Source organism: Python bivittatus, unplaced genomic scaffold (genome assembly GCF_059951505.1).
Source record: "Python bivittatus isolate LINGU-HERP-01145 unplaced genomic scaffold, Pbiv_v1 ctg000320_np1212, whole genome shotgun sequence".
In the NCBI taxonomy this organism is placed as follows: domain Eukaryota; kingdom Metazoa; phylum Chordata; class Lepidosauria; order Squamata; family Pythonidae; genus Python; species Python bivittatus.
This window is the reverse complement of record NW_028277052.1, coordinates 4,724,124-4,746,515: the sequence shown is the minus strand read 5'-3', so window position 1 is coordinate 4,746,515 and position 22,392 is coordinate 4,724,124. Positions and strand designations below refer to the sequence as shown.

At 40.5% G+C, this 22,392-nt stretch overlaps 1 long non-coding RNA gene across 2 annotated transcripts in view; it reads left to right on the top strand.

Moving 5' to 3' along the window:
* Positions 1 to 22,392, top strand: part of LOC103058777 (uncharacterized) — a 191,636-nt gene that overhangs the window by 62,074 nt on the left and 107,170 nt on the right. For both annotated transcript variants that reach the window (XR_015795833.1, XR_015795832.1), the window contains exon 4: positions 20,086 to 20,121. This is a non-coding gene — a long non-coding RNA (uncharacterized LOC103058777). The remainder of the gene's footprint in view (positions 1 to 20,085; positions 20,122 to 22,392) is intronic.

The window sequence follows — 22,392 nt, the reverse complement described above, 5'->3', positions numbered from 1 at the left end:
CCAACTGTAACAGATTGAGGGCTAAAATTAGGAGAAGCTTGCTTGGATAGGTCTTATTGGATTATAGAGCTAGGCAGACTGAGAGACCACAGGTAAGCAAGTGAGTCTGGGTAAGGAAGCAATGGATATCCGTATTGCAGTCCACTAAAGTGGGCTCTGCTTCAGCTCAAATAAACCCTGGCTGTTATTTTCTACTAAAGGTTCATCCTTGTCTGCCTTGGTTCCCTTAAATTTTCGCAGTCTCCAGCCACCAAAATATTGCCGACTCCAACTCCAGCTGGCGGCAAAATTGTTTGGTGATCTAAAAGCACCACTCTAAGGAAGGGGCTGTAGTAGCAGAGTAGAACAGCACTTGCTTCATAGGCAGAAGGTCCTTGGTTCCATCTGAAGCATCATTTGGTTGAGCCAAGAAAGACTCCTGGTTGAAACTCTGGAGGCACAGCTTTTGGAAATTAAGTCCAACTCATTGAGGATACTAGGTTGAGTAGGGCTAGTGCAAACATTCCTAAGCAAAGTGGACCATTGATTTAACCCAATATAAGAACAGAAAAAAATCAAGCCACCAACTATTCTGAGAAGTAATCCAATTCATTCAGAAGCTATGTATTACTAATTCCACCAGTCTGGTGCTAAAGCAGAAATTGCTTCAGTGCCACCAAGCTCAAATCTGAATCTAGTTTTCCTAAACGGTAGTATTCCAAAACTTAGGAGGTATCCATATGATATAGGTATCAAGTCATTTTCAAGGTGCAGGACTGAAATTTAGAGTGGAAAAGGAGCAAAATTCATTTGTTCCTATTGTAGGGTTACTCCTAGCAATTGGCAGCATTGATTCTTCCTCCCCCCCACCAGTCCCATAAAGAAAACCACCTGAGAAACTGATTATAAGGTAACGTAGCATCACTTTGGTAGAATAGATCCTATCCAGATGTAACTCTGCCAAGTTATTACTAGTTATGTAGGTTTTAACATCTAAAAGTTTGGGGTTATGAAGTTTTTTTCGGGGGAGTGTTATGTTATTATAGCGATGGCTTCTTAAAAGCAAGCGAAATCCATTTTCTGTGTTGTATTTGCGCATCAGAGAAAGAGGCCTCCCATTTCCTTCCAACAAGGGAATGTAAGCAGATCTTGGCCACAAAACACTTTGCTCAGCAATTTTGGGCTTGTTTTAATTGGCCAGCCCTGAAAGCATTTTGGAGGCTGTACCTTTGCCAACAAAAATGCTCCGTTTAGGTTCCTCAAGCTCTGATTCTGAGAAGAGGGGCAGGACATGGAAGCAGGAACGTATAATTGGACCTGAGGAAAACCAGGCTCCAATATTGTTAAAACAATTTATTGGAAAGGCCGGGGAAAGGGAGCAGTCGTATAGATGAAACTGAGCAGAACCGGTACCTTTGTTGATTGTTCTCTTCCCTGGAGACAAAGGAAACATAATGCCCTATTGGTCATTCCACCTCCCTGTATCTTCTCAGCACAATTAGACTCCTCCTGAAGGCAAGTCATGGAGGCGGCGCATGGGTGACAGAACTAGAAGAGAGACCATATTTCAACAGCAGAGCAAGCCTCGTTAAAAATATCAGGTAGTAGATGTTGGATTTCTTTCTTTAGTTCCACCTTTGAGTGGTGCTGGGCAGAACAATTCTGCCTTTTGTTTCTTTCCGTGGTTATCCAATTTGATGAAAAAGAAACAGCTTTGGAAACGTCAAGGGAGATGAATTTTCTTTAGGTGGAGTTTGGGGTTTTGCATTGATTTAGCAGTGAAGTGGCCAAGGATGGTATTTCCTTCATTTTGGGATCAGATGGCCTGCAGGCTCCCTACCTTCCTGAGAAAAGGAATTAAGGAATTCCTCCCAATGGTTGTTTTTCAGATTTGTGTAGCCACTTCTGAGGGAAATCTTGCCTTTCAGGAAAAGTTGGAAAAATCTCTTTCCTCTGGGCAAGTCCACTTAATTTCTCCACCAACTAAACTGTTGGAGAATTTCCAAAGGACATTTCACCCAGCTGTTCTTTTGCTCACATTTTGCCTAACTCAATGAGTTAACTTAGGTGAGAATCTGTTCCATATCCTTGACTTGGCAGATTTTTTAGGCTTTGTCCACAGATACGGGATCCTTTTTGACTCCTCTTAACCTATACATCCAAAATCAAGATCGATGCCCTAGGTTAGTTGATGACCATTATTGCTCTTAATTAGCAATGGGAAGCCATATCAGCTAACTAATTATGGCTGCATTCAAGGCACCTCACTGAGGCCATGATGCTTCCAAAGGAGTTTTGACTGTACCTTCACCATTTCTCATTTGTGAAATGTTACAGTAATTGACATTTCAGCATCATCCATTTGCAGTCCTCCCACGTTTCCCCACTGCTGCTTCTACTTCCCAGGAAAAATAAATAAATAAGGAAGAAAGAAATCAATAGCTTTAGACTTTCTTTTCTGATTGATAGCTGTAGAAATTGTCTAGAGCAGTGTTTTTTCAAACTTAGCAACTCTAAGATGTGTGAACTTCAACTCCCAGAATTCCCCAGCCATCATGCTCACAGGGGAATTCTGGGAGTTGAAGTCCACACACGTTAAAGTTGCCAAGTTTGAAAACACTGCTCTGGAGCAATTCCATCCAAATTTGGTGGAGTTAAAACCTTCAGCTTCCTTCAAATACATGCTAAGCTTTTTCTACAGACATCTATAAGCACACATTTCAAATATTTTGCTCTACCTTTTGGTCAGCAAGGCTGCCAGCGTAATTCATATAGGATTTATTTAAGATGTAAGGGCAACGACAAATCATTTAAAAAGAAAGCCATCTCAGTAAGAAATTATTTTGGCACCAATGTGAAATAAACTGCCCCCTTTTGTGCTGATTTTTAAATTAAATTTTTTTTTAAATAAACCCTCTTTGTTGTATCATAACTGATCTTCTATTGTTAATGAATCAGATTACTGAAGTAAACCTCAGTCATGCTTTAACTGTAAAAAACTAATTTATAATGAAATCACAATTAGCTTTTGGGGTCTTGTGCCATCCACATACATAGTAACAATAGAAATGCCATGTGTTTTCTAAATATATCTTCAGATTTTCCTGGGGCATTGAAAATAAGATTTATGTATATTTCCCCCCCTTGGATCAACATAATGATCCCCATGCCTCCTTTGAGGCAATTAAAATAGGAACTTTGACATTTAAGATATTATTCTCCCCCATCATTAAACAATTATAAATAATAGCAATAATTAGCAAATTTGTGCTATTCATTCTCTGGCTAAGTAAACCTTTCAGGTTAATAATTGGAGCTGTTAAGGCTCACCTTTTAATCAAAGGATTGACTGATTTAAAGAAAACTAAAGGACTCTTTTGCCTAAGGATGATGGATAATTACAAAAGTCTGGGCCAATTCGAAGACAAATGGACAGTTGAGAAGACTTAGAGGTTAGGCTAAATGAACATTTTCCCATAACCTGGTATGTTTTTCTTCTGTCTGTCTAGATGCAGAAAGATTTCTAAATTAAATGTAATCTGTGATGGAGAATATGCGTTTCTGAACTCTAAGGTTGGGCCATTTCCCAAAGAAATTTGATCATACCAAAGGGCCATTAAAACCAGTCCAATTTAAGTGACTTCTAACTTATTTGATCTATTGATTTTGGCAGGAGGAACTTTCTTTACATCCAGGCCCCAAAGGGTTAAATAATAACCATTAAGTTTATAGTCCTCATGGCACTGAATGGTTTCAACATCCATGCCACCCAACTGTTTTCTCAGCAACTGGGGAAAGGTAAGGCTGTAGGTTTTTAATAATTAAAAAAACCTCCCCATCGTGACCATCTTGTTAAACATTACTTTAAAAAACAAGAAATTAGCTATGCTTTTCACAGCTCTTTTTGTGGTAATTTTGCACAACTCTGACTTGGCTTCTTGAATGCAAAGCATTTATTTCTGTCATTCCTCCTCAAATATCCAGTAGTTCTAGACCTATGGATGATATCCTTGTTAGTTCCTTCACATGATCAGGCAGAAAGCAGCTTCTTTCAGAACATAATCTTCTTTTCAGTGGTGAAAAGGAACACTGAACTGTTGTGTTTGGAAGTAACCTGAGATCAATTGCCGTTCCGCTCATTCCTGGATGCACAGCACCAAAAACGAGCTGAAATGACTTTTTTCTCCCAGCTAGAAAATGATCCAACTGCATCTTGCAAGCTGATATCTACTAGATAGGACCTACAGTATGTCTGGATTTCTGTGTCATGAGAACATGTCAGGGCAATATGAAATTTCCTGATGCCACTGAATAATAGTCTGCTTATTTGCAAAAACGTAATGGAGGAAATAACTGGATATGCATGGACCCATTTCTGGATGATTCTTTTCCTTTCTTTTCAGCCTTAGTTGTTCATTGTTGCAAGGTGGGAGAAAAATCCTACAGATCCAAGAAACCATCTGGTGGGGAAAGTGCCACAGAGGAGACCATTCTGGAATTTCCTCAGGAATAACCTTGCTCAGAAATTGTTGCTGTTTCATCTGACACTCAGGAAAGGAGAAGGCAATTTGTGAAAGTCTAAGAGCTCACCAGATCTCTCCTTTTTCTCCACAGTGTTGGGATACATCCCAGCAATGTGTTAGTCACTTAGAACAAAAAGCGGAGATCTTTGGCTCACTGACTGGGAGCAGAGAACTTGGTTTAAATTTTGGGCTTGCTTGTGTTAGCCAGGAGTACCAGTCTGTCAGATCAGAAAGATTCAAGTGTAAGTGAATCTTACTTGCCTCTTCATGGGGTTGTACCAAAGATAACTGGGAAGCTACATTTGATGCAAAACACAGCTGTCTGCCTGCTAATGGGTAAGAGCCATTACTGTAGTGTAACACCAGTACTGAGAGCTCTGCATTGACTGCTAATCAGGTCCAACTCTAGGAGCTGGTTATCACCTGCAAAGCTCTGTATAGCCCAAGTCCTGGTAACATTTCAGACCATCCATTCTCAGAAGAATCTGCCCATCCAGGACAAGCAAGATGAACAAGGTCCCATGCTACAGCTACCTTCCCTGAGATTTCAGGATTTCCAGGGGCAGGCCTTCTTGGTTGCAACAGTTGTCTCCAGAGATCAGGCCGTCTCTCTCCATACTGATTCTTGGGAGGGCTGTGAAAATGGTGCCATTTCCCAAAACTGTTGTATGATCACAAAAATGATTGTAAGTTGGGCACGAATATTCTGTGGGAGCTTTGATGTCTAATTTGAGTTGAAGGAGAGAGTTAAACCGAGCTCCTCAAAATCATCTTTCTACTGCCCAGCCTCTTGTTCTACCGTTGAAGTACTCTTACTGTCAGAAAGTTTTTCTAACATTCAGTCAGAATCTGCCATGCTGCGACTTAAATCCATTTTCTTATGCCCTGTACTCCAGAATGATTGAAAAAACAGATCCTGACCATCTACTTTGTAACATCCTTTCATTTATTTGAAGAGTGCTGTCTTATAACTCAGTTTTCTCTCAGGGCTAAACTTGGTTAGCTCCTTTAATCTCTCTTCTGAAGATTTAGTTTCTAATCCCTGATCATCCTTGTTGGTCTTCTTGGAATCTATCCCAGAACTGGGATACTATCATTGGGGTGAGGTCTGACCAAACAGAATAAAGTGGAATTATTATTTACCATGATTCAGAAAATACACTTTTTAAAATGTATTCAGTTTGGATGCTACCCAACTCCAGTTTTCTGTCGATGTAGCCTAAAACTGCATTTGTCCTTTCTGTAGCCACATCACGCTGTTGACTTATATGTAGTTTTTAATCAACTTCTATTCCAAGGTCTTTCCTATTCTTGGACCTTTGATTTCTGCCTTCTCACAGAAGAGCTGTGCATTTTTAATTTTTAAAATTCATGCTGTTCTTTTCAACCCATTTCTTTAGCCTATCAAAATCTGTGCCACCTGCAAACTTGATAAGCATTCCTTCCACCACTTCATCTAAATAATAAAAATTATATTGAGTTTACTGTGGCATTGATTTTCTTGGTAGCAATGACAATCCAACTGGTTTGTAGCAATATTGTCTTAAAGCACTCTGGCATTCAACATTTCCTCTGCAAAAGTGAGTCCTCTCTCAGTATAATTTTAATGTTTTTTGACCATGTTAGTAATCATGTGTATAATGGTGACTCAATAGATACTGCACTTGGACATTTAAAAGCTTTTGATCAAGTTCCTCATCAAAGCTGTGAGTAAACTTGGCATGAGATAAGAGGACAGATTCAGGTCTGGCTTTGTAATTAAAGAACAAGAGGTAAAGAATCTTCCTAGCCCAGGAATGTAAAAATCCCTGAGGATTGTATTAAGAGGCTAACTGCTTTTTAGTTTCATCATTAATGACCCAGAGCTAGAAAAAAGTAGCAAAATGGTCAGGTTTGCTCATGACATCAAATTATTGAGGATGGTTAGAATAAAAAGGATTGCAAGGAGCTCCAGAGTGAACTCATCCAGTTAGTTAAAGGTCAATGAAATGGCATTTGTGATTCAATAGAAGTGTGAAGTGATGCACAAGCAAACAAACAGATAGATAGATAAAGGCCTGGCTTCAGATATACATCAAACTGGCAGTCGTTGACCATGAAAAAGATCTTGGGGTCATGTTGGAGAGCAAACTGGGGAAGAAAAGAAAAGAAAAAAGAAAAGAAAAGAACCAGGATGTGCCTGCTGTAAAAAGATGTAGGGCATGCTATGGATGATTAGAGAAGTGATTAAAAATAAAATAACCAATATGGTAATATCTTTATGCAAATCTATGGTGTGACTTCTTTTTGGAAGTACTTCTTTACACAATGCATAATCTATAGAATTCACTGCCATAAAATGTGGTGATTTCTACATCTTTAACAGTAGTTGAAATAAATTCACAGATGATGAGGTTCTCAACAGCTGCCAACCGGGTTGGTGACAAACTTCCTCAAGAAAGGACTGTTGACCGCATGTCTTCTTGATAGGCTTCTGAAAAGAATCTGCCTCCAAATTTATCACTTTGGTGCAATGGATGGAAAGAGGTACAAGGCTACTTGGTTCTTCTGAAAGCCTGCAACTGCAGGCTGGAACTCCGTTTTCCTAGCTTGGATATAGGTACAGGTGCTCTTGGCCATGCTAGAATGACTGTATTAAAGTGCTTAATTCCTATCAAAAACTGACCATTTAAATCAGCATCATGCTTAAGATCACACATGGTTGGTTTTAACTGTCATTTTAAATGTCATAGTTGCCTAGTTCACATGTAATGCTAGGCCATAAACAATGTTTTGCCATCTACAATAGTTGGGTTCATATGTCCCATTGAACCAAAACTGAGAGAATCACCTTATGGCTTAATGCAACCCATAAAGATAGTCTACAGAAAGGGAGAAATTCCAGTTGTTTTGTTTCTTTTGAACTATTATTTCAGCAGCAAGTTGATTCCAGCTTCCAACTGAGCAGAAAATCCTGACCTGTCCTGGTTTCTGGCCTTAAGCAGAAGATTTGCATGGCAAGAAAGTCAATACCAGCATCTGCTAAAATATACAGATAAAAATGGATACAAAAGGCAAAACTGTAGGGTACAGCTGCCAGTTTGGGCTACTCTGGATGGCAGCCAAGAGATACAGAAAACACTAAGTCTGGATTTTTGCAACCCAGAACTGGTAGCCCTGCTAGAGTGATCAGTTGAGAGCTTAATGGTTCAATCTTAAATTTGCCTTTTCCATCTTGCAACAGTCTTTTTCCTCTTTCTTTCTACCCTCATGTGTCAGAATAGCTTATTAGCCATGAATGATTTCTCCCCTTCCACGTTGTTGTTGTTGTTTTTAACCACAACCTTCTTGAAAGTGACAAGTATGGCTAATCATCCATCTTTTTCAATTTTCTTCCCTACTCACACCACTAGGTGGCAATGAAATGGCACTGACCTGCATTCTTTGTGGTATTAAAAGGATACACAACCACACCTTTGTCCTGAAAGTTGGAGGAAAATGCCAACTAGTTGAGAATCCACTGGCTGTCTTCTGCCCACCCTGCTTTCTCACCAGTGTCTAATTTGTCCATTATCTTTGTGCCCATTTCAGGAGATACACCGAGACATGTTCTTCTGCATTGCAATTTTCATCATCCCCAACTCAGCACAGCGAAAATTTAAACAATGTTAGCATGCATTGAGTGGTAAAGGTATGTTTAGAGTTCAGTAGACATGAAGAAGCCTGTAGCAAATGATGGCGATTCATAATATGAAACATTTGGTCAAGAATTCCAAAGCTTCCAGGAAGTTATTAAAGGGTTCCGAATATTGGAATAGGGGTTGTTTTAAAGAAAAGAGAAGAAAAGCAATCCTTTCTCCCCGGACCAGTTTTAGAAACCTCTGAAGAACCTGGAATACATTGGCTATTTTATTTCATATGCAAGCTACTTTTCACACCCGTTTTGAAAACACTTCTCTCTTTTTGACCTTTTCCCTTGATTTGTTCCAAAGCCTTAAAAAGTTGGATCCAAACGGGAAATCTGTAAAACAGCAATAAAGCCCTAGTTAAGATAAGTTGTATATAGTTTACTTGTTGCTATTTTCTGAGAATGCTTTGCGTAGTGGTGCAACTGTGAACATTCACATTTAACTGGAAGTTGAACAGGGTGCATATGCCACAATTGTATAGACAACATTTCTATCCTTATGGGAATAATGGCACTCACAAGAAGTGGACGTTTGGAATCCTTGCAGAGTTCAGCAAGCTTTCAAGTTCTCTCCAAACATTCTTACATAGAAAGCAAAAAGGTAGCATCTCTTTTAACTTGAGCTTGATTCCTGATGAGACACATCTCTGTAGTTGGCTAAACAACAGTGCAGAAGCGGTTTGCCACTGTTGTCTTCTGAGATGTTTCTTCAACCTCCCAAACTAGCCTAAGCTCTAGAACTCCTTGGAGATCACCCATCCAAGTACAAACTAACCTAAACTTGCTTAGCTTCTGAGCCCAGACCAGTTCAGTTACCTGCTGAATTAGAAGTATGCAGATCAACCCAGACCTAATTTGAATTTGCGATTCTATTTGAATTATTAATTCAAATGGAATTTGTAATTTGATTCAGTAAAAGCATGTGTGCACACATGTGCTAAACTCCATCAAACCTTCAAAGAGAATTTGGCACTTGGACATGAAGGTTTGATTCAAAGAGGTGCTTTGACTGAATCACAGTTGAATCCTCATACTGAAATTTCACAGAGTCTGAATAAAATGGTGTGTAAGAACCTGTGTTATACATTCAGATCCAATTAGATCTATTTCTTCCTTGTTTACACTAACAGACACTGACTTTCCACAATTCTGGCCAGGATTTTTATCTAACTTTGCCTGAAAATACCTGGAATTGGACATGGGATTTTTCTTTGTGAAAATGTGAAATTTCACACAATGTGGCATTTCCCACATTCAGGAGTAAATCATGTGATGGCCATGCAGAGCAGGACACTTGTGCACATCTTGGGTGGCCACCATGCTCCTGTCTTACCTGGGTTTAATTTTTTAAAGATTCTTTTAATGAAGTAAAAATTAAATGGGAAGCTGGCTTGCTAGAAAGCAAAATGTCTGTCTCTAGGATCATCTTTCTTTACAGAATTCTTCTGAGCCCCATAGACTTTCTTAGAAAATAAAGAATGATAGAAGATTGCAACCTAGAGCTTTACTTGTGAGTGTGCCCATCTAACCTAGAAAAAAAAAGGAGAAGAGAGAAGCTGAGACATACAGTATCCTGGAAGCCAGTGAAGGCAGTTTGCTTTCAAGGAGTAGCTGTTTTGAAACTAGCCAGAGAAGGTGAGGTCCCTTCCGTGCTACCAACATTCAAAATGGGCTTCTTGGACTTGAAAGGCTCTTCATTTAGCTAAGCTGAAGAGTAAACCAACTGCAGTTCTTTTTTCCAAAGTCAAAATGCAGGAATTACACTAGATCAAGAAATAAGGAGAGTCCCTGGGGAAAAAAATATATGATTGTACTACAGATGTAAAGGCATGAAACCACGCTACAAAAATGTGATTTCACATTCCAACTTAGCTCTCCATGCATGATATAACATTGGCCATAAAGAAGTAAGAAATGACCTGCAGAGGTGAAGTTGTTTCATTGGGGCAGCATGCAAACGTTCATAAATATAAGAAACATATTGGGCAGAATATTATCACGCCTGCACTATATTTATTATGTTATTTGTTTTATATTTATTATATCCCAGTTTACATCTGGTTCCTGATCATTGATTCAGACACTTCCTTGCCTCTCCTAGCACAGAGCACTCTGTACTTTCGTGATTATTCGCTGGGTTTTGCAATGCTTCAGTTGCATCACAGAAGTGCTTCATTTGGGGTGCGATGGAGGCCTATGTCAAGGAGTCCTTGGGATGGCCTCTGGAACACTTGAGCTGTTGTGTTTTTCAGGGTGAAGTGGAGGATTTAGGTTGTGCCAATAGAGTTTCTGTTGACCCCTCATCTGGGCAGAGCGTTCCTAGCAACTCATGGAAATACACCCGTGTATGTGTGTAGAGCATGGATTAGCTGCCATTATTTGCGAAGAAGATTATAAAGAGGAGAGGAAATGTCACAGCACAGATGAATGGGCATGTCAATATTTGGGAGCAAGAATGGAAAGAGGAGAAAAGTGATTCCCAATGACCTTAGATCAAATGAAGTTGGCCCCCCTTTGCAAGTTACAAATGCAGCTGTCGAGAGTCTGAGTGCTGGAAGGGGAATGTGGTTGCTAAGACGTCCCAAGTTGGGGGATTTGGCTTTTCGTTTTTAATTCAATCAGGTTATCCCCACTTATGGTCCCCTTTAAGCTCTCACAAGTAAAGGAATGCCTGTGTCAGTTACACGGCTCAAATAGTAGACTGTGGGCAAACATTGAAGTACACACAGCTCAGGATGTTTCAATAGCAATGGTATTTCCCCCCCTAAATCCACAGCGTTGACCTTACCCTAATAGATACTGCCTTTTAAGTAAAGCACTACATTCTCCATTGTTTCCATTTCTTTAAGTGGCTCAGAACATTTTTGTAAGGCTAGGGACCTTCAGCAATATATCTTTGTCCTACTAGGTGATTCATCACCCACAATTTTGCCCTATGAGTCCAACCACCTCACCTTCAATCTTCTGAATCATGTCCTAATATTGAATGGTGTCACGGCCACTCTCTTGGCACGGACTACTATTTCAAGATGCTTCTATTATGATCTTTCAGAGCACATTTTAGGAGACGATGCATCACACTCTTGTTCATAAAGGCTGGGCCAACTAAGCCTTACTTACTTAATAGTTATCCAGCTAAACTTTGGTTGAACAAGAACTTGGTTCTGGAGTCCCCACCAATCAATTTTCCACTAGTGCTGTGATAATCTAATGCTGGACCTACTGCCCCCCCCTCCACAAATTCCGGGGGAACCGAAGTGAGCTTTCTTTCTGGTGAATCCTATGAGTATGAAAATACCGTATCATGGAGGAGAGCAAACTGCACTGTCCTGTTTTTGTACCACACAACTCCCATTCATCGGCTGTTGCAATAGCTGTACCTATATTTTATTATAGCATGATCCTTCTGGCTTTATATTCTGGAAAATCAAGGATCATGTAGCTGGCAGGAATACATTGTCAGAGTATCACACAGCATATTATGCTTGGCTGAATGATGACAGAATCAAAGCAGAGCAGAATTTCTTGCCCTCATCATAAACTTGCAATGTGGTTTTGTTCCCTTCCATAGTGCCCCCCTTCAGTTATGGCTGGAGGTAAATCAAATGTTTAAGGGAGGTGATCTTTCTTCTACAGGTTTATATCCCTAGCAGCTACGTACTGCACTCAAGAACTGTTGCATGTGAAGATTGCTTGCTGCTGACTGATTTAGCACTGCAAGCGAATTTGAAATATAAATCAGCAGAAAAGAGTAACGTTGGGATCCAGAACGGGTGGGCAAGAATTCCCAAGAAAAAGAATAGTTTCTGTTTTCTTCCAGTCTCTGCTGATTCAGAGAAAGGTTGTATGGAAGAAACCAACCGAGGTCCCAATGGATTACTTTACTGAGGTGTAGCACGACTACTTATTTATTTATATTTCGTATTTATATTTCAAATTTAGATACCGCCCATCTCACAAAAAGTGACTCTGGACGGTTCACAATAAAATAGCAATAAATATTAAAATACAATAAAAACAGAATAATGTTCAAATTTAATATTAAATAAAATTTCATATTAACATATTAACATACCATAAAAATAGAATAAAAACGATTGCAAGTTGCACACATCTGTTTGGCTCAGAAAACCTTTGACTGCTCTGCAAAGCCTAAGGATGCCTTGATAAATGGTAGGGTAAAACCGTGGCCCATGGCGTGCGGATTCCAGAAAAGATTCTCTTAACATTGGCTGTCTGAAACAACGCATAATGTACCGTTCATCCCTAAGGTGTTCCAGTGAATCCACAAATGTATTTTTCTTCTTCCCATTCAGCAGGTTCTGCCTTAGAGTTTTTCCAACTCTCCTTGACTGGCCCCCTAGGAGACTTCTATCTTTTATCATCTTTCTTTGCATACGAGAGAAAAAAGGAAACCTTTAACCTGGCTTTAAAACACAACCCATACATTTTTGGCAACAGGTTGTTTTTGTAAACATCTCATGGCGTGAGGGCTGGTTATTTTCTGCTTTAAACAAAACAAAAAAGAAAATGAAATCATTCATGACATTCTTGCCATATGAGTCAAGCATGGCTTCTGTGTTAATCACCCGGCTACTCTAGGTAACGTTTTTTTATTCAGGAAATGAATCAGGCCAGAAGGCTGATGTGTCATCTGCCTCTCCTCACTCCACCCCCTTTACCCAGGAAGAAGGCAAGAAAGGGGGTTGTTTCCCCCTCTCCCAGTCTGTCAGTGGGTTTAATTTTACAACCGCATCTTGGAAGCCTGACTCAGGACTTGCACTCACTCTGGAGCAACGTGACCACATTCCAAAGCGAGCACTGAGTGTTGGTGGGAGGTAACGGGAGAGGCAAATGTCTGGGCCCGGTTGGGGGGCCAAGAAGGGACACAGTGAGCGTTGCCACTCAGCCTCAGTTTTGTGGGCCAACACAAATTCCTACAGAATGGGGGGGAAAGGGAAACAACTAGAATGAAGGGTTCCTCAGATCCTCTCCTCTCGTAGCTTTCTGCCAAAGTGATGAATCCGCCTAAACATACACTGTTTTTTAATTTTAATATTTACCTTATTATATACCTCTGCATCCTATTTTATCTTATGCTATTTTATCTTACTCTTTTATCTTTACTTTACCTTATCTTACTATATTTTATTCTACTTTATCTCGCCGTAGTCTATTTTATCTCATTTTATTGTATCTTATTGTGGCTGATACCCATGCCTTGATATGGTCAACTGACTAATCAATAAAGTCAGTCAGTCAGTCAGTCAGTCAGTCAGTCAGTCAGTCAGTCAGTCAGTCTGTCCGTCCGTCCGTCCGTCCATCCATCCATCCATCCATCCATCCATCCATCCATCCATCCATCCATCCATCCATCTATCTATCTATCTATCTATCTATCTATCTATCTATCTATCTATCTATCTATCTATCATAGTTTTCTGCACTACTGGTATTATGATCACTGGGCTTTACCTTAGGTGTGAAAAGCTTGGTGTGCTGTGTGCAGAAGTTCACACTAAAAAAGAAAACTGTTAGGATTTATGATGGGACCAATGCTTTGGGTCTGCCTCAGCCACTCAAAAGCTCTCATTGTTGTGACAAAAGTCCTTTGCTGAGAACTTCCTCTTTGAATTTGGGGAGACCAGTCAGATGTCTATCCTTGGGAAAAACAGCATTAGAATAGAAAAACAGCATTTGGAAAGGGGTTGTATATTCATTTCCACTACCTATTTTCCCTTCCCACCCTATCCCATCTCCTAATAACACCACAGAAAGAAATGGTAGAGGAAGTCACCTAGTGGAGGCAAATATTTTTATTTACTGGGGGGGCACATGTTACAAGAAAATTGCTGGACACTTGTCCTGTGCAGAATCACCCCCCAGCAGCTCCTTTTGAGCGTATAATAAGAATGAAAAGATCAAAAGATCAACTTTAACCACATGCCTCGTATGGGGGCTGAACACTGAAGTGTATGATTTAGTCCTTAGGGCTGGACTATCAACAAGGACTGTGTGAATATTCAGTCTGGAAATTTGATTTGAACATGATTTGATCAGCTTTCTGAATCAAATCAATTTTCCAAATCAGATCGCCAGTTCTGTGCAAATTGTCAAATCCAGTTGAACAAACTGGAATCTGTTCCATGTGGACAGATGAAGTTCCCTTTGGGCCTGCACCCCTACATTTTTATAGTCTGCATCATTTTGATCCAAATCAGTCAAATTGGAACAATTCCAAATCAGTTCAAAGATTCAAATCGACCAGGGAGCCACACTGAATCAACCATTTGAACAAATCAATGTTATGAGTCAATTGAATGGATGGTTTGAATTGGAATGAGGCCAGTTTGCACACTCCTAAGATCTGTAGTTCAGATTGATGCTAATTAGTCTCACTACTGCCCCCAGAAAATATTGGAAATTATAATTTTAGGAAGGGAGCAAGAATGAACTCTCAGGGGAAAGCCGTGGTTATATAAGATTCAACAATGCCATGGAAGAAAATAGATCTTTTAAATATCTCTTGGCCATGACAAGTAGGCCAACAGATATTTGTTGTAGTCATATTGCAGCATGTAATGCTTGTGTTCACTGCTCAGCAAGCCAACTAGGCATTTTATTCTCTCCCGTAATAGCTGCTCTTTACATTTCACTGGCTATGTACTGGGAGTTCCCAATCGGAGCGTTTTTAATATATATTTCTGCAGACTATGGGATTCCCTTGCTATTATCAATGGGTTGGACATGGAGCATGTCGTTTTGTCTACATAAGGGCTACTGCATAGAGAATGGAGATGCTCATAGGCCATGAAGCCTCTGTGTTCAGGCTATTGCTTTGAAAACTGTGAGCAAATGATAGAGGGGGGCTGTTTCCTTCAGCTCTATCTGTTGGACTTCCTGGGTGCATATCTTAATCTGCTGGAATGAACTAGACCTTTTTAAGGAGGAGGAGGGGTTGGCTTCACTGACACCACTATACTAGTCTAGGAAGGGCTTCCAGAAAGGGAGAATGAGAATGAGAAGTGTCTTCCATCCCACTTTGCTCTCTCAGGTCTAAGCAGAAGAGAGCATTAGCAAGGCGGGGCAGCCCCTATAAAAGGAGTGAGTTATGAGCTCTATGAAGTCAAGTTGAATTAAGGAGAAGTTCTGGCAGGCTCTGGGCATTTCAAATGGCCAAGCCAAGTCACAACTGCATTTGTAAAAGATTGGATGGGATCCTTGTTCCATCTTAGGTGTAAGTTGTAGGTCCCCTCTGGCATGCTGCAGTGGTGTTCCCATAGTTACAGAGCAGAAGCTCTATTTCAGTGACACTCTTGGAATACTGCCTTGTTATTCTGAATAAGATCTGGAGAGCAGAATTGGAGACTATTGACAGTGGCTGCCATTATTTCTCCTGAAACGCTTTCAGAACAACACAAGGTGATGCTATAATGCCATTTTTCAACTCTTTGGGGAAATATGGCAGCCACCAACCAGAGCTACCATCTTCTCACCTCACAAAGTCCCCTTGAATAAATTCAGGTCATGCTGTAATGTTGTTTGATGGCTTCCTGTTGGTAAATGTTAAACTCTGCTATTTAGGACAGAACCGGACAGAGACAGTCCAAAATAATCAGCTGGATGAAGCACTGGCTTCATTAGAAAGTATTTGGCCCATCTTTAGATAACGCAGCACCCAATCTTTCCAACTCAGGGGCTCTATCCTACTGAGCATTTATAAGCAGATACTACCTCAGTCTCTGTAGAAGAATGGCACATTTCAGTTACACCTATGAGCTACAAGCCTCTTGGTAGGGGTTGTGCTGCAGTAGCTTTGCTTTGACAGATCTCTGGAGATTTACAAGAAAGTTCCACACCCACTTCATTCATGCTAATCAACGGTTTAATGCAGTAAGGTTCAGTGTTATGAATGAACAAGAGCATGTTTTGGCTTGCTGATCAACTTGCAAATACCCTGCTTGCTCATCAAATGGGAATAGATCTTTCTTCCCCACCCCCCCAAAACTTCTAGCAACATTTATGATGATGGATATTGATTGAAACCATATTCTTTGAAAGTGAAAGCTGGAAGGGGGTTGGGGAAGGAGGAGAAACTACATCTACTGTTCCTTTAAAGTTCCAGCAAAGTTTCCCCCGTCTTTGCTACGGATCTCTGAGTCACTGCTGTCGGCAAATGTGGGAGGAAGTGAAACCGCAGCCGTTCTGGAACAAATTTGATGCAGCTGAACTGAGGTCTTGGTGGGTTTTCAGCATGCCAATTCTCTTAGGTGTCATTATATCTTGGAGAAAAGGTTATCATGTCTTTGGAGAGGCCATACTGGGAGGATAAGATGCACTGAGCATGGATCTTGCACTGCCTTGTATGATTGTGTATGTGTGTGTGGAACCCTACTTAGAAGCATTATCACTTGGAACTCATCCTTCCTTGTTACAGAAGTGCTGAATCTGGCTTACCCCAAACAGGGCAGCAAAGTTCAGTTGATGAATGGATGTTAGAAAAAACTGATTTTTTAAAATTGCCTGTGGTTAACCATTTTCACCGTAAACGCTTATAAGAATCACAGGTGATGGACATGGTCTTAGAAAAAGCATGCCTCCTTTTTGCTTCTCACATAGGGTGGAATCCTCTTCTAAGAAGGTTTCTGGTACACCATTCAACTGTATCTAGAAAGAAGCATCAACCCTATTTTGGATCTGTTGCACATTTCTAAAACAAAACTCCAAAACAACCACCCAGTCTGAAGTGAAGGGAGTAAATCAGAAATCAGGGCTGCCACAAGAATGGCTCCAAACTTGGCAAAATCTGAAGGTCCATTTATTTTCAGGTCTTTCACGCAGAACTTCTGCAGCAGATCTACGGACTGATTTTGAGCTATGCTGGGAATGTCAGACAAGTCCCAGGATCTGGCTTTCTTGTTGCTTTCCTCAAAGCCCAAATCTCTATTTACTTTTCCTAGATTCAACTTGGTGGTCGTATGGCTAGGATTTTTTTTTTCCAGATCAGTAAAAAATATATTAGGAACATTAAAAGTTGCCTCAGGCAGAGTGAAGCTTTTGGTCTTTAAAGATTCTTGTTCCCTAATCTGTTAGTCCAAAACCTTGTAAAAAGCAAGGGCATATTTTCTCTCCTGACACCCTAAGAAAGAGCATGGAGAGTGTCTCACACTGATAGTGTGTGATTTTTTGAAAGTTAGTCAATCACTGGAGCTGGATTTACCCCACTAAAAATTTGGGCCAAACTAGCCGAGAATTGGGAGCAATTTTCCTCATATTGATCCAGCTGTTCCTTCTATCTCTGGGCAGTTGTGTTTATGAAACAGAATATCACATTAATACTAACCAAGGCCTCCATTAAACAAAGACATTAACTAGTCAGGGTCAACTGCATGGATAAATGCAACTTTTGCATCTAGGGATGTCCCCTCTTATCCTGCACCCAACGGAAACATATCCTCATATCCAGCTATATCACTTACGGTGAACCATTTTTTATTTCAAAATGTGCACAAAGATGATTGGGTACCTGTAGGAGCATTAATAACTTTATGGGAGTGTGTCAAAATAATCCGAGAACGTTGTTGGATTCTAAAGGTGGTTGCTGATATCATTTATATGACCTTTATTCTACCTATTTTATGAGAGTGATACATAGAGTGGTGGCATTTCAGAACTTCAAGGCTGGAGGTTTGGGTACTAAGCAGTCCAGTTAATTCCCATCTCCTCCATTCCCTCATCCTCCTTCCATCTCTCCCTCTTTTTGCAAGCAAAGAATATTATATTCTTACTGGGGAGAAGTGTGTGATTTGTTTGGCCAAAAGAACACGGAGCTCACCAGCCCCCAGAATTTCAATCCACATGTAGTTTATCAGTAGCTAAAGATATGGGGGGAAACCTCAGTTTATGGTGGGGCAACTTCCAAGTGGTCTCCACCCACCTAACCTTCTTGCATTTCTGAGCATCTTCTCCAAGTAAGCTTCCAAGATTTCCTGGTCTCAAACCCTTCCACATTTGACAAGGTAGACCAGTGTTTCTCAACCTTAGCTGGCTGGGGAATTCTGGGAGTTGAAGTCCACATATCTTAAAGTTGCTAAGGTTGAGAAACACTGAGCTAGATGCTTATTTTCACCATTTATTCTGAAAAGGGAGATTCTGAGAAAAATAATTTTCTACTGGTTTCTGCAGTTTCTCTAAGACAGACAGAATCATGACTGGCTCACATCACCTTTATTCTGACCCCCAGTCTTTGACTCTGGCCAATGGCCAATACAGTACTCCATTTATTTTGTCCTGCTCTGGTAGCAAAAAGCCACTTGAGCCACCTTGCCAGAAGCACAGAAAACCACCTCCCCCAGCATAATATATACTAGGATATGCTGCGCCAACCGAGCCCTAGACAGTGAGCTTTAGCAAGGCTATTTCTGAGTCATTCCCAACCAGCACCGGGACACGGGACTCTTAAGAAAGGCCAACCAGCACACATTCAGGTGACCTAGATTTTACAAGCTGAGTCCAGACAGGCGCTGTCTGCTGATACAAAGGAAAGACTCAGTTGCAGTGAGTCCATGGCTGTCTCTGTTGAACGGCAAGGCTGACAGGGAAGAAGAGGGAGAAGAAATTCTGTCTTGTAGGACTCCAAAGTCAGTCCCTGCTCCCTCCCATGATGATGATGATGATGATGATGATGACGACAATGCTTTTTGTATGGAGAAAAATGAAGAAAGGGTTCATCAGAACATTGATTGTTCACAGGTTCTAAATCACTGAAGTGTGGTCAGAGTTGTAAGCTATTTCCCTCAAATAAAAAATGGGTGTTGCCTTATGAGCTGTGTTCATTTGAATGGCATGGAAACATAATAACTCAATCATAGACTAGTTTTAGGATATGGAATTCAATGGGGAGGAAGTCACAGACACCCCAAACCAGATGTTTTTGCTCAACATTTTTCCTTTAAGTGCCGCTGCTTCATGGCAAAATAGGTTACAAGGAAAAACCTGTAGGACAGTATGGAAATGACACAGGGTTAGGGGAAATTTGGGATAGATTGATGGTTGATGTATGGTTTGGGAGAAGCTATAGGGCTGTGAAAACAAAGCTGGGGGTCACAGGATGCAGTTGCATGCTCTTAAGTGTCAAGGGAGTCAGGAAGTAGGAACCAGAGCTATAAAGAAATGTGGTTTAATTGAAATTTCATTCAAGGCAAAGGGACATGAAATCCAAGAACCCACTGTACATAGCTTGTGATTCATCCATGAACCATATAACAAGGTCCTCCATCACCTTAGTGAGTTGCTTCTCCCCTCACCCCCAGGAATGCAGAACCAGGAAGGAATAGCAAACCACAAACCATATTCACCTCATATAACAGTTCAGACATTTTTCTAAGTGATCTGATTTTTAATTCAATTCTGGTTTTCCCCAAATCCATCTTCTTCCTGCCAGGCTTCCTTTGTAGTTGGTTCCCCATAACCACAAGGTTGCCTTTTTAATTGCTGGGAAAGTGAAAGTCTTTCTTAAGAATGTCAAAACCGCCTGTGAGATCACACCAAAAGGTCACTATGGTCAACCTGATGCCTTTAGGAAACCTATGAGCAGATGAGGGAGGCAAGGGCTTTTCATTATGTTCTGGCCTGGTTACAACCTTCGAGTAGATTTCTCAATATGGCATCTTTCAGATGTATTAGACAGCTCCCATCATCCTCAGATAGTTGCTATCCAAGACAGCTGGAAGTATCTAGTTGGGGAAAGCTATGCTCAACACATTGTTTAAGATGTTTCTGAGCTTCATATTCCTGGACCATGTCATCTTTAGAAAATGAATGAATCCTTTTGAATGTGTTCATCCATTGGCTTACTGTCTTATCTGAAACCTTTTCATTGTGAATACATGTGCTATGTATTTCTTTGTTTTCCAGGGCTATGAGTCTAAACAGCAGACTTTGGCACAATGAGTAAGTAAAATTTCTTTTTTCATCTGTGGTTACAAATGGAGCTCAGCTCTGACTCTACCTGGCCAAGCAGATCCTCTCAATTCACCATCTTAGTGATTGGAGAGAATTTGAAGAACAACTATCTGGACTTCCTTTTAGAGGCCAGGACCAACCTTCAAAGTTGTTTTGTAGGTAAAGGATCTTAAAAGACTAGGTGATGAGGAAGTCCTTATTTTCGTTTTATGTCAACATTTCATTTCCCCCCTCTTTTTTTCTTTTCTTTTTGCACGTTTTAAACTTTCATGGGGCAGCAGCTGTTTGACCCACAGTTGCACCAGTCTTCCTTCCCACAGAATATTTGATACTTTGGTTTGGAAAGTATGAATGAGAACTTAACATAAATGGGAAACAGGAAATAGAAGATATTGTTCCCTTCCCACTGGAATTGTTTTCCCTTTTCTTCCCCTCCAAATCATTCCCTCCTCATTTGCTCACATGATTTCACTTTTCATTTCATGTAAAAGTTGAATTTACGTTTAGCTAGAGCACATCAGTGTAAGTTAAATATTAAGCTATTAAAATATTAAAATATTCTACTTCATCATAGTGCTTTGATTTTTCATAAAGAATCTCAAAATCTAGAAATGGTGGGAAAATTCTTATTATTCTTATAAAAGCAAGAATGCAACCAGGACTATGAGTCAGTTTTTATATTTGTAAGATTTCAAACTCCTGAGCCAAGTCTGGGGCACAAAACCTGATTTCCCATGTATACTATATCCATGTTATGTAATTTACTGTGCCAATCACTCTGAGGGGAGCTGTTGAAATTGGGAGAGGTCCCTGGAAGATTATCTGTTCAAGTTGGCAGGGGAGAGAAAAGGTACTAAGTGCTCCCAGCAACTTCCAGGGGATCTCTCCTCCAAGAATCTGATGTCAGTTGCCAAGATTTGTTTCCCTCATCTTCAGACCATTATCTACTCATATGTTGTCATATAACAATCTGCATGGAGAAGGTTTGAAGGATGCACTGGACATTTTCAGACTGTTTCCTATTTTGTGTTATATGTGTGGGAGGTCTCAATGACAATTCAGAAACTTCCTGAGATTCAAGATGTTGTTTCCTTCCTCTTACTTGCTTCTTCCGGTTGGCCTCCCCAGTTTCACCTGGAAAGGGATGGAGCACAGGAACTTTGCTATGATACTTCACGGACTCTTTTTTAAACTAAAGACTGTGAAGGCCTCTCATATGTCGGGACAGGTTTAGAGGAGGCTTTCCTTTAGCCCAAGAATGGACACATGGAATTCTTCAGAGAAGGAAGTATAGAAGACCAAGCAAAAGAGAAAAAATTAGGATCTAGGACAGAGTTCAGAGCAAAGAAGCTGTATGTTAAAATGTCAGTCTAAGACATGTCAGTCCAAGACGGGTCAACTGAAGACAGAAATACTGCTGTAGGGAGAATAGCTTCCTTCCTGGAGAAGATCTGTTCCTGCTTTTGCTGGGGCACTAAATGTGGCTTCTCAGTAGCTGAGGAAGTCTCTGGAGAGGAACCTTAGTCAATTGAGGACATCAAAAGAGTGAAGTTTCCAGGAAGTGATGGCAAAGGGAATGAACAGCCATGTTTCCAGGAGATGTAGCTCTATCAGGTTCTCAGCAGGGAGGAAATAATTCTTCAGGAAATTTAAGAAAAGGATCATCACTGTCCTCAGGGACATTTGGCCACAATGCTTTTCAATTCTGAGCCCAGAGCCATACTGTATCTGCTATTTCCCACAGGCCTTCTCTGAGATTGTTTCAGCGTGCAGAAAAATAATATTGTATGAATTTTTATATCTATCTATCTATCTATCTATCTATCTATCTATCTATCTATCTATCTATCTATCTATCTATCTTAAGCCTCCACTTACAAAGGAAGAGGGAAACCTGGAAATTATCTAAAATTGGGAGGGACAAACACTGAGATAAAATATCAGGTAGTTCCCAACAAGTCTGGTCATACCCTGAGGTGGCTGTTTCAGGCAGCAGATTTTCAAAAGGCAGCAAACTATTTCTCCTTTTGCCTTTCAAAGAAATGACCTGGAATGAGGATACTTGTGAGCTCATGCATCTAAGCCTCTTGGCTGGCTTTGGATACCGTGCAGCCTAATTTGAGCGGGGTGCCATTCTTTGGGCTCTCACGGGTGGTGGTTTGGTCCCCCCTCCAATGAACTGGTAAGAGATTTTAACCCCACAGAGATTGTGCAAAGTTTGCTTGTCGCTGTTGGTGGTGGGGAGCGAGAGAGGCTCCG